Here is a 13,694-nt window from a genome sequence, read left to right on the forward strand (position 1 = left end):
CCTCCCGGACCTCCCGTGTGTCAAGGAGCAGGATGGGGGTGAACCTCTCCCCAGCCCTCACTGCCCAGCAACAAGCGGACTGCCGCCAGCTCCTCAGACAATTTTCCGACCTCTTCTCCCTGACCCCCCGGGTCACCAACTGGTGTGTTCACGATGTGGACACCGGGGACAGCCCGCCGGTGAGACACCGAGCCTACCGGGTTCCTGACCGGGTCCGGTCCTGCATTCAAGCTGAAGTCTCGAAGATGTTGACCCTGGGGGTGATCGAGCCCTCTGACAGTCCCTGGGCCAGCCCCGTGGTCCTGGTTCCGAAGGCAGCAGCCCCCGGTGTCGCCCCCGAGCTCCGGTTCTGCGTGGATTACCGGGGGCTCAATGACGTTACCCGAGCCGATGCCCACCCCATTCCACGAGCCGACGAGCTCATTGACCGACTAGGGGCCGCCCGGTTCCTCAGCACTTTCGACCTCACCTGCGGCTACTGGCAGATTGCGCTCACCGAAGGGGCCAAGGAGAGGTCTGCTTTCTCCACCCCCGATGGGCACTACCGCTTCCGCGTGATGCCCTTCGGGATGAAAAATGCCCCGGCCACTTTCCAGAGACTGGTAAATAGGGTCCTGGCCGGGCTAGAACAGTTCAGCGCGGCCTATCTGGACGACATCGCTGTCTTCAGTTCAGAGTGGAGTGAGCACCTCCAGCACCCCCGGAGGGTGCTAACCGCCCTGCGCCAGGCAGGCCTCACCGTAAAAGCCAGCAAGTGCCAGATCGGGCAAGGATCCGTAGTCTACCTGGGGCACCAAGTCGGGAGTGGCCAGGTCGCCCCTCTACAGCCAAAGATCGACGCCATCCTGGCCTGGGACCCACCCATCACCCAAACGGAAGTCCGAGCCTTTCTGGGACTCACGGGCTACTACCGCCGATTCATTCCGGGGTATGGCAGCCTGGTCAGCCCTCTCACTGAACTCACGTCTAAAAAACAGCCAAAGAAGGTGCAATGGACGGCTGCGTGCCAGGAAGCTTTCGATGCTCTAAAAAAGGCCATGTGCACCGCCCCCGTCCTCCAGGCTCCCGACTACACCAAGGAGTTCATAGTCCAGACCGATGCCTCCGAGCATGGCATTGGGGCCGTCCTGTCCCAAGTAAATGATCAAGGCCTAGACCAGCCCGTCGCCTTCCTCAGTCGGCGGCTGCTACCCCGAGAACAGAAGTGGAGCACCATAGAGCGCGAAGCCTTTGCCGTGGTCTGGGCCCTCAAAAAACTACGACCCTACCTGTTCGGCACTCATTTCAGGGTCCAAACTGACCATCGGCCCTTGCGATGGCTCATGCAGATGCGAGGAGAAAACCCCAAGCTACTGCGGTGGTCAATCTCCCTCCAGGGAATGGACTTCACCGTAGAACACCGCCCTGGTACGGACCACGCCAACGCTGACGGCCTCTCCCGGTTCTTCCGCCTCAGCGAAGAGAACCCCCCAAGGTGATGGGCAGTTCTCTCCGGCTTTCAGCTGGGGGGGGACGCGTGTTGGACCCGGCCTCGTAGAATGGCCCTCCGTGCCCCCGCACCACTGCAACCTGGTGCCTGCAGCCCAAGCACGCGGCCCAGCCGACCTTTCCCCCCCAGGACACCCGCACCAACCCCGGACATCCCCGTCCATGGCCTCTCTCCTTTCGGCCACCTCGGGCCCGCGTGCCCACTCCCTGCAACAAGATGGCCGCCCGGCTCCAGCGCGACCCGGGCCTCGAGGCGCCACTCCGGCTGGAGGACATCACGCTTCCAGGGGATGAGAGAGGGAGGAGCAGTTTCTATCGCACCTCTGAACTCCCCTGGGACGATGGGTTTCGATCGGCCCTCCGGCCTCCCTGCGGGCTGGCTCCGTGCCTGCTGGGTGTCTGGGACTCCTCCCGACCCGGCCCTGAAAGGATCAAAAGACAATAGCAGGAAATCCCGACAAGCGGCCCCCAGGTGACAAGACCCCTGCCTGCGCAGACTCCGGACATCAAAGCGGGGTCGACCTATAACAAGGGGTGCTCTGAGACTGTCCGGCAGATTCGACGCTGGAACAACGAGAGCCTGCTGACGTGGTCGCGGCTCCTGGAACTTGAACCCACCTGAGCCCTGCTGAGTGACTCGCGGCTCCCTGAAGATCGTAAGACCTCCGAACTTGTACCTGAGCCCTGCTGAGTGACTCGCGGCTCCCTGAAGATCGTAAGACCTCCGAACTTGTACCTGAGCCCTGCTGAGTGACTCGCGGCTCCCTGAAGACCGTAAGACCTCCGAACTTGTACCTGAGCCCTGCTGAGTGACTCGCGGCTCCTTGAAGATCGTAAAGACCTCCGAACCTGTACCTGCGCCCGCTGAGTGACTCGCGGCTCCCCCAGACTCTCACGGTCCCGCCGGACCCCGACTCCGACCACGTATCCCCCAGCTCGAGGATTGTGAGCTGTGCGCCGGATACGTCCCTGCTTGGAACCGTTACCAGAGACAGTCCCGCTACCCCCCACCTGTCCGAGACTCTTGAGCCGTGCTCACCTTGTACATATTTGCAGTGATACCTATTTGATAAAGCTTGTTTCTGAGAATACCCAGTGTGGTCTCTCTGTGTCGTGTGGTGCCAGAAGTACGATCCTAGTTGCGAGATTCCTCCCCCGGGGGAATCTCTCGCCAGTGCCCGGCTACAATACTACACGGGTGGGACTCAGGGAAGTCAGGACCCCTTTCCGGGCTCCTCTGAGGTCGCCGTCTAACAGTTAACATGTGTCCCATTTAAGGTTAGGTATAGGTATACTACACCTAAGTAAGAGGTGGTTACACCATCTTACCCCAGCTGAGTGATCAGCCAGTTGTGTCAAATTTGTTAGGCCAGGCCAGGGGTGGCATAATACATGCTTCAGCCCCTGGTAGGCCTTAGATACACCAATTCCCTGGGTACCTAGTGTACACTGGTACAGGGGCTCACAGGGTGATCCACTTCCAATTGGTTATGCACCTAGGGTGCATAGTGTAAATTTAGTAGAGAGAACAGCAGGCTGGGGGTCTGATTGGCAGGCCCACAGCCTCAATATGTCAAAAACCAGTGAAGCAAAAAGCAAAAATTTGGGGTGACCATAGGATAGCAGACCCTACTCTCCTACACACAGATAAAAGTCAAGCATCATGCTATGAAACAGTTAGGACACTGCCATATTTAAATCTACATTAGAAAGACAAATCACCTTGTACGCTGAAATTATATACCAAAACATAAGTGAAAGCAGATCAGGCTAATTGAATCTGCAGAGATCCACATCCTACCACACGGTGCTCTTACACTTCTCCTGATAACAACAGTACAGCACTTGTGTGACCAAGCTATTACCAATGAAAGGAAAGGCTCCCTAAGCCCCCTAAGACACAAAGAAACATCAAGCTTTTGCCTTGCAAATTGGCTCATTCTGGCATTTGGATAGCTGCAGTATTTAGGCCAGGGCTCTGTCGGCACCCAGGGAAACCTGCCAGACACAGACATGGCTGAAAACAAGGTTTGTACATTAGTCTTGGGTGGTGTGGCTTGCTTGGCTCTCAATATCTTTTCTTACCCAGAATGCCCTACAAACACCAAATTTTGCCTAAATCAGATTTTCCTCATATTTCTGTACTGGAAAATTCTGGAATTTGTAAGAAGTTATAAAATTCCTACCACCCAGGGTTCCCACACTCCTCCCAATAAAAACACTACCCCAAATGTTCACCAAATATTTAGCAGTTAGTACATTAATTACATTGGACCTCATAACAGCAATTTATCTGCTGTGTCCATAAATTAGATAAAGATAAAGCAGCATTTAATAGGAGTCAATAAAGTTCAAAAAGCAGATTCATACTACATAGATCTTAGATTGATTATCAAAAAATCGGAAAATGTTAGTTGATGTTCTCCAGAGATATCTAGAGAGGTCAATTATAATACAAATGCTTCCTGCCTAAAATGCCCTGTTTATGGTTTCCACATTATTTGATTCATGAAGATAAATCTTTAGTGAGCTTACTCTGGCAGAGTTATCTAGATATTCAATCATATTTGAAAGGTAGTCTGTTAAAGCAGCCCTTTGTGACATGGCAGGCTAGATAGGGTCTTCTCAGCTTTACACTACTGCTAGTTAGGGTATTTGTACTCCTCTGCAGCAGGCACATTAACCAAATAAACGTTGTGGCTCCTGCAACCAAAATAATCTGTAGAGCAGATACCTAATCTCACCAGGCTATATTTCACAACAGGCCAGTATAGGCTGGAGCAATGTCAGTCAAATATAAGTCGTACCTGACGTGATAACTCTGCCCCAGCATAATAGGCTAATCAAAGTACATGCCATATTGGAATCTGGATTTTCCTGAGTGACATTGCTTCTGGATGACTGGAAGGTTTGAGTTACCTATCAGCTCCTCACATACAACACTGTGGTGGCCCACAGAGGTCCATCATATCCCCTCTACTTTTCAACATCTACATAACCCCTTACTCAACTTGGCTAAATCATTCAACTTCACCCATTCCAGCTATGCGGATGACACCCAAATCATTTCTAAAAGAGGATGGCCCAAAAGCCATCTATAATTTAAAACTTGATGACTGCTGCCTTTGGGCCATAAACACATGGATGATAAATAACCATCTAAAGCTAAATACCCCAAAGACAAAACGTATTACTTGCGGAAAGTGACAAAAATACCAGACTACATATGGCCTAAAGAACACAAGGGCCCCTCCAACAATTTCAAGAGAAGTCAGAAACCTAGGGGAAACCATGGATTCAGACCCATATTTGATATCACATGTTAACAACGTAAAACAGAGTGCCTTCTCGACAATGATAACACTACGTTGCATCCTACCATACCTTGGATACCAACAGAAACTGCAAGCCATCCTCATACTCGTAATCTCCAAGTTTGACTATGCGAACAGCCTATACCTTGGCACACCCACATTCATAATACACAAACTACAACTCATCTAAAACACTGCTGCAATATTTCTTCTCTGCATTCACCAAAGGAACACATGACTACAGTCTTTCAATCACTCCACTGGCTATCTAAGGCAAAGAAGGCAATGTTCAAGGCACTTTGCATTGTTTACAGAGCCGCCAAGGAAAAGGACTGCTACACTTTCAAGCTAAATTTTAGCAAAACAAACAAATCAGGGCACTGCACTCCATGCTTGCACCTCTTATAATACCACCGTACCATAAGAAATCTGTAGGAGGCTCTGCTTTCTCAGTACAGGCCGCCAAGCTTAGGAATGCCCTACCAGCATTTGAAGTATCGAGGAGCCTATGCACTTCAGAAGACAGTTGTAAACATGCCTATTTCAAAGACACCTACACCACCACACATCCCTGCATCAGAACCTGAAAAGACATCTGCATCCTCAAACTCAATCTTCAGCTTACGATCCACAGATTGGAAACAACCCAACCAGCAAAATACTTTCGGTAGGCAAGTAAATTATGGCGAGCTGACCTATGCTTCACCAGGGTATTATATAGTTATGTAGGCTAATTCATAACATTTCTTGCTCATACTAATACTCATACCATAACACTCAGCAATCAGCAGCCACCTGTAACTTACATCTCTTATCTTCACATAAGACATATCTGCAATGAGAGTTGTCCATCACCAGTATTGTGCAACCAACAAACCAGCCATCACTAAATAAACAGGCATGGAATAACTGAAGAGATCTATTACACACTAGGAGCCAATTGAACTACTTTAAACTGGTTCATGACTGCAGGTTGCAAATATCTATACACTATGGCCACTTCTTTACATCTCACAATGGCATAGGTAGGGCATGGGAGCTCTCATTTATCCACCTGCGGAATTTGGTGCATTCCCAGATTTACTAAAGCTAGTAAACTTGGGAATGTGTCAAAATGGTACGCCTTCCCCATTGAAGCGTAAGGAGAAATAAAAAAATCTTCTTGCTACATCCTCATTCAATGTGTGCTGAATTGTGCAGCACACCTAGAAAGAGGAATACGACACTATGGATTGTTTTCGTGCAGGTGGTTTTCCCTTGTGTAATGCAGGCATCCTGGCACCTGGGCACAAGGATGACTGCGTTGGCGCTAGGCATGACACAGTGCAACACCGCTAGAAGACATCATAAATGTGCCATATCTTTGTAAAAATTCTGCGTTTTTGCTATCTGCCTTTCAAGCAGCGCAGTGCAGCAAGTTCTTTCGCTGTGTTGCATTACATGAAACGTAAGTAAATCTGCCCCAAATTTCTGATTGGACAACCCAGTGCAGTAATCAGCTAATCGGATTATAATCATAAGAAATGCCATAATGGGACCCACAGAGCTGTCAAAACTGCCCGCATACTGAAAAACATTAAATTGTGTGTCTGTCTTTTTCACACCTCATCGTTCACTGTACTGCTATGTATTGCGTCTCATAACATTATAACATACCTCAGTGGACATCTCCTACGACATGGAAAATCTTCCAATATTTGATCACAAAACAAAAACAACACCGTTCTAACTACATTCCAACCTATCTGGAGTAGCTTGCTGCCCATGTAGTTAAGCGGTTCAGTGTCACACATATGGATAGTAAGTGCTATACAATGTGCAATACAATGCAATATTTATCACTTGTGCTTCGCCAATATTTGTTTTGATCCTATTAAAATCCTTGTTTCTATTATATTTCAGATTTATAAAACAAAATGTGAATCCTTTGTGCTTTTGTAACTGCTGGTATATGTTGAAATATATGTGCACAGTTCTTTACAGGTATTTAAATTTGTGTGCATTAGAAACAAATTTGACATCTTACAGTTTTTTCTTTGCACACTTCCTGTACACAAGGCCACTGGAATCATGCGATTCTGCAGCCACAGAATTATGTGGTTCTGTGGCTGCAGTTTTTACTGCATAATTATGATTTTACCTCATTTGTCACATAATCCACTATCTGCTGCATAATGTGCAGATTTTAACAAAAAACACATTTTGTTGCTAGCTCAGACATATCAAAAGTTACTAAAATGCTGCAATGCATGCTGCCGTGCAGTGGAAAGTCCTTTGGTCATCTTCCAGTTACTTACAGTGAGTGGTATTTGGAAGTGGAACTAGTACTAATTAAGAGAAACTTTTTCCCAGACAGTACTAACATGTTCAAAAAGGACAAAGGAGATACTATAAAAAAATGTGCTGTATTAAATGGGATAATTTGTGTTTACTTGCCATATAATTGAGTCAATATTGCTACATAATTTGGGCCTCTGCTGCTGCCTACGTAAGGTGTCCTGGTCTGTACCATAAAGAGATTGCCACATATTTTTCTTTACAAAATCCTTTCACTTTGCAGTCAAATGAAGAAACGTAAACAACATCTCCACAATAAAAGGATAAGCATCAATGTGTCAGCCTGACATTTATTGTCTTGAAACACGCAGCAACTGTAACAAAAGGAAACCTCGCTCATTCAACTTCTGAACGTCAGCACCTCTATATTTTTTAACCCTGGGCGTAGTTCACGGAGTTGCACTACCCGGCACTATGCGAAGTGCAAAAAAAACTCTGCCGCACTACGCAGAGCTATGTGAGCGCCGGAGTATGATAGAAAAATGCAGTTTGAGGTGATTGCACAGTGCCGGATGCTTGTCCACACTGTGCAATCATTGCGAACGGCACCATGCACAGTGCAAGCGGTCCCTGCTTTCCTTTTCTGCGACTCAAGTAGATGTTTACTCGAGCTGCAGTTTTCTCAAAAAGAACAGGCAGTTTCACAGCGCGAGCTCTCGCATGCATACGCAACCACTCGCAATGAGAAACCTGACCCCCCCCCCCCCACGTTGAGAAATGTCGCTGGGATGTTGATATTCCACACTCGCGCTAGCCAACTTCATGTTGACGATCGCAAACGAGGAAAAATCTTGCCGGGAGGTTGATTTTTCTTGCTCGTGGTCGCCAACTTGACGTTGATAAACGCGAGCGAGGACAAAAACTACGCTACGCAACGCGAAGCAGAGTAATTCGGAACTCCGCGATCTCCGCGTAACACACAGGAAACTCCGCGAGCAGAGTTCACTGCCCAAGGTCAATATTTTTCCAGGTGCCTTCTCGTTTGGTGCGGCCAAAAATTCTTATGGGCTGGCTGGACCCTTAAATGCCCTCCGTGGCAACGGCTCGGTATTAAGGAGTACTAGCGAAACAGCTGGGCACGGGACCCATATGCCACCCTCTAGTAACCCCAATGACTGCCCCTTATGATTCCAGGTTTTTTTTGCAATTATTTGCTGCCACGAGGTTGAAAGTGAACGCAGGATGAGCTGGGGGTAAACAAAGTGAGATTCAGCGGGTTACAGAGACTACTGCTGAGGGGCGGCTAAGGAAGGAGTATACTGCAAGGTTTATCTATGGAGTAGACCAGCTCGGAGCGCCGCTGCTTCTGTCTGCCTATGGCGAAGAAGGGCTAAGGTACACCTCTCCATAAGTGGGCGGCACCATAGTACAGCTGCCCAATGAGGGCTGGAGTGCATCTTTCTTGAGTGGGCAGGGATAGAGTGCCAAGTGCCCAAGCCATCCTGCGAGGCAGAGTCCAGTAGAGTATGGAATGGTCGTCATAGTAGGGATACTAAATATTACACACCTGTACGTGAATCGACTCACCTCAGCTGCATCTTCAGCAGAGGCCGAGCCCTCTTGGGAAGTAACCGACTACTGTTGGAGGACGGCTCGGAGAGAGGCACGTGCGGAGTATGCAGCCAATCAGCACTTGGAAATTCTATGCTGCGCACTATCATTGGCGGAGGCTGCAGCAGTGCTCCAATCCTGGGTAATCTTACACATTACCACCCTCCCGTTCACAGTCAACTCTCAGAATATGCTCTACCGAGGGATCTGTTGTGATGCAACGGGGGTGTGCTAAAATTATGGATAGAAGACGTCCGTGAAAATACAGCAACAGACAGCGGATATTCGGCTGAGTACAAGACAGCTCATGTAAGTAGGTGATCAGTGGTCACCGTAGTTTCTTACAGCGCTTTGAAACTTCCAGTTCGTTTAGTGATATCCGTTGCAAGGATCTTCGGTCGTCAATGGGAGGGCAGATTCACGCGGCTGATGAGAGTTGGACCTGTAGCAATTACCTCAGTGAGCAAGCATAGTTTCCTGCCGCAAAAATCAGCTGACTATGGCCAGAAGTCTGCTTTGGCCACTACATTTTAAGCTTCTTTTCCCCACATCTGTATCTTGTGAGCGAGACCACGGCACTGTGTTTGTGTACAGGTGGACTGCGTATCCCAGTGACTTATTCCTGGTAGGGTGACTGTTGTATATGTATTGCGTGGTTTCCGCGAGCCAGACGTCCCGGATTTCCCTTTGCAGTCCTATGTTTTTTGTGCACTGTCCCGCCATCCCGAAAGTTTTAGTTAAAACGGACAAATTTCCCGGCTCTGGGGAGAGGGGTGGGTGGCGTGCACATTTGATACAAATTGTTTTGCCTTCGTTCCAAAGACTCTAATACGGTGCTACAGTGTCATTGAAGCAGCACAGCGGGGTTTGTTTAATGAAAACACTGTTTATACTATTTGTGTTTGGATTGTGGGACGTGGGCACAATTTCAATGCTATCTCCCCTTCAAAAAGAAACACTGTATGTTTTATTTTGGTTGCATTTGTAGCAAAGGCAAACATGTATTTTTTATGGATCCTTGTGCTTCTCTCCATGTTATATGTTGTAGGCGCGCGTGCAGTGTTATCAATGTGCTTGTTTTATAATTTGCTTTTGGCACTTTCAGCTCTCTGTGCACCTTATTATAGGTGCAGCCAAGACTGCAAGTCCTAGAATGTCAACAGGCTCAATGATCTACTCATAAGGCAGCTTATGACCTTTGAACTGTATTCCTTCAGCTACGTGAAGATTAACACAATGGTTTGGGATGTGCCAGTGTATCCTTCCATGGCAGTTAGTAAAGTCATTAAGGACAAGCTGCGGCAGGCCTGTTTTCTCACCTAATTTCTCTGCAAGCTTCAGCTCAAATCCTGTTTTTCGAAGAGGGTAGATAGTTCAAAGGGAGGAACGTTTTCATGTATTTTGGTGCATTATTATTTATTCTTATCAGAAAACAAATTAGTTAGCACAGATAGTGTGTATAAAAGTTGATTTGAATTCCCTGTATTATCTACTGCCCGTCTTTCCTGTGTTTGTACTCTCTTAAGTATTTCTGTGCCAGTAAATTGATGATAAATTATAGTCCTACTTTTATGTTTGTGGACTGTCCGGGTTTTTGGTTTACAAAATCTTTTCACTCTACTTTATGGCGAGTCCGACAGACATCCCTTCCTCTCCGCTAGAAGGAGGACATTGCCCTATTTGTAAAACCAGACAGAATAATTCAGTGTCTTTCTACCTCCTGGCGAGATTGGCATCAGTATTGCGTGCAAACCGTAGCAGCCGAACTCGAGCTGCGGTTGGAGCTGTGCCCTCGGTGAGCAACAAAGGCTGCTGTTAGTTCTCGGGCTCGTGTTTTGAGTTCAGAGTTATCCGCTGCGAAATGTTTACTTGAAGCTCCTTTCCCGCATGGTGTGCCTGGCATGCTGGTTATTAAATAACAGGCATCGCTGTCGGCTGACATCAGCTGCTGTCATTTCTTCCACATGGTCTGGACACTCTACAGCTACTGGCCTTTGTGAACACGACAAAACCACAAATACCACCACTCTTAAGTAATTGAGAGCCACTCCTCGAAGCAAGTAGCCCAACAGATAACATTAGCACACTTGACGCACACATTCCTCCACGTGTCTCATTCTGCAGCTCTTATAACACTGTAAAGGATTGGCGAGAGTGAATAATGTCATGGCTGTATAGGAAAGCGAGACTAAAGGCGTGGTTTGCGTGTACGGCAATTGAACTTCGAGGTGGCATGCGTTATTCTTTTCATCCATGACTGGATGGTTACTATCTCATCTGGGTTATCAGCTTGCATCTTTGTAGCACTCCTCTGCATCCCAGATTAAGGAGGTGGTATTAAAGGGCGTATGTTTTACTGCAATAGTTCAAACATCCTGCAGACGGTACATGCTCCCAGTCGCCTCGGCGTGCCAGCAGCTCCCCTGCTTTCAGCTGCACACTGATATGTTTTTGTTCACCTCTCTGTGGTTGTGGTTTATAGAATTCCAGGCACCAGACTGTATCGGTTTACTGTTGATCTTCATGTTGTGTGTGCCTCTGATCTTTTTTCCAGCACTTCTCTTCCACTAAAACAGAATTTCACCGGGTTCTCTTGTTAAAATGAGGGAACTATTGCATTGTGTTCATGCATTTACCGGGGTCTCTGAACCAACTGTAATTTGAGCGGCAATGCCCCCATTTCTTTGAAAATAATGTAATCATTGTTGATTACGTTGTATATGCGAAACGTCGCGACTACAGTCAGCAAGCTTTCCCTACGAAGTTGTTCTGCTACATACTGATGTTGCAGCTGTGAGGTCTTTATAAAGTCATGACATTTCAGCATTTCGAATGGGGTGTAAGTCACTCTTCACTGGTAGGTGATCATGCTTGTGCCTCCCACCGTTTCACCTATGTTTCCTCAAATCCTTCAGCTGCACAGGGAGATGGCGGAGGACCGGACGTGCATTGCGACCTTAAACATTCCAGTAATGCTGAAAGGGGCTTTGGCACCACGTGCATTGACCTCACACAGGCATTCCCACTGTACTTGAAGGTGAGGGACGAGGCCGCGTGTATTAGGACTTTGTACGTTGACACCACCACTGTCCTACTACTCCCTCCTTACCCTCATCCACCACTCCTTACCCTCATCCACCACAATAAAGCCCACATCCCAAATCTTCAAAGCACGCGCTTTGTATAAAGTGTGGCCTGGCACTAGGTTTAGTGCTTCTTTAGGCACATGCCAAGTTCTGTGTGAAAAGGAGATCATTTCAAATATCTATTACCAAACAAGTTGTTTAAAAAAAAGTTTACTTAATAATTTTATTATAGGTACTTCTTTTTTTCCTTTAAATGCTGATTTTTAGAAGCAATTTTTCGAAAGATGTTGATTTTCTCCATCATCAGGGCTACATTCCCTGTAGCACCTTATTTATTGCGTTTTAAACATTTGATGTAGGGCAGTGCCAACCTGCTCTTTCCCCTTTAATTTATACTGTCATGTTTTTGCTCTTTATCACTCAATACTGATGCAAACAACTTCCTCCCCTCTACCATGACTGCTGTGTGGTTCTTTCTATCTGTTTCCTCCTTCTCCTTCCTCTTTCAGCATGCGAGCTATATTTTCAGCGCTACAGTCGAATGGTGTAAATTTTGACTTTTTTTTTTTAACTCGTTTTCACTATCTCTGGCATTTACTTCCAAAGCTTCAAAACCCATGTTCATACCTACAAATATACAGCATTGAGTTGATTGTCATGGTCTTGGAGAGGATTTATTTCTGCCTGGCAGGCTCTACTCTTGTATCAGACTATCTTGTGGGGTCTAACTGAGCACTTCTTGCATACTTCCTTCTTGATAAAGTTGTGTGAAAACACCTGTTAACTTTATCTACTTCTGCTCTTCTCTTCCACATAAACATTCCAACTTCCATTCTGTGGCTACATTTGAAGTGCAATAACTTTGTTGCTGCAAAGTCCTTCTCATCCACTCATGACCCCTTTCTCTTCCAGTGTTGATATGTTTGTACTAACAATCTCAAGTACGATAAATTGCTCTTTCTGGGAAATTTAGGTACCCCCAGGCTTAAAACATGCCATTATATCCTGCCTCTCCACCAAACCCATTTACTCCAAGAATTTTGCAAGCTTTTAAAACACCTACAACCTTTTTGACTTCAACGTACAGAAAAGCAACACTAAAGAAACATCAGCTTTCCTACACTCAGGCTGAATTTCCACCCCCACAAGACCCCACAATCATAATTTTTGACAGTTCTAAGTGCCTTCTTGAAGCCATCCCAATTGCTTTGATCAATTCTCTATTTTTTTTTACCTCCTTTTTATAGATCATGTGTTACTTCAATGCCAGTCTAAAACAGTAGTGGACCATTCAGGCCCACTGATGAGATATCTTGGATAAACATTTTATGATTGCTATTAATAAGCAAATGTTGAATCCTTTATCTTTCCCAAACATAGAATCCCCCAGGGTTCTGCTGTAACACCTCTCTGTTCAATTTTGGCCGATTGTCCCTCATCTCTTTTAACTGACATGCTGATGAAACCCAACTTGGGGATGCATGTTGCGGAGCCATTAGTACGAACTGCAAAAATCACATACCACTGAGGTGGGGGAATTTTACTTTTATTGGGCACAGCTAAACACTACATCTGTCTAACTCCCAATCTGCCAAAATTGTCCTAGCCGTTTCTCAACTGACTAATTAAATTCCAGACATTCTAAAATCAAAGATGCACAAGATGAGAGACGTGCAGAAATATTTTCACGAGGCATGCAACACATCCTGCACACTATCTAACGTCAAAGAGCAAAACATTTGCATGTGCTCAGTGATCTTTAATGGAAAAGATGTAACTACTGACAAGAATGCACAACATTCCTGTAAAAAAATCCTGACCATCTCGCACATGATCGTATTGCTGTTTAAAGCTGACTTAGAATAGACTGTCAGTCGATGTCTCAAAACGTGACATCCATCTCAACATCTCTGATCCC

At 46.6% G+C, this 13,694-nt stretch overlaps 1 protein-coding gene across 1 annotated transcript in view; it reads left to right on the forward strand.

The window, feature by feature from the left end:
• Positions 1-8,648: 8,648 nt before the first annotated feature.
• CSGALNACT2 (chondroitin sulfate N-acetylgalactosaminyltransferase 2) overlaps positions 8,649-13,694 on the forward strand; it is a 263,693-nt gene continuing 258,647 nt past the window's right edge. Inside the window, exon 1 of the mRNA XM_085605158.1 lies at positions 8,649-8,999. The gene's annotated coding sequence lies outside the window, so the exon portion shown is untranslated. The remainder of the gene's footprint in view (positions 9,000-13,694) is intronic.

The sequence above is a fragment of the Triturus cristatus genome, chromosome 1_2 (genome assembly GCF_964204655.1).
Source record: "Triturus cristatus chromosome 1_2, aTriCri1.1, whole genome shotgun sequence".
In the NCBI taxonomy this organism is placed as follows: domain Eukaryota; kingdom Metazoa; phylum Chordata; class Amphibia; order Caudata; family Salamandridae; genus Triturus; species Triturus cristatus.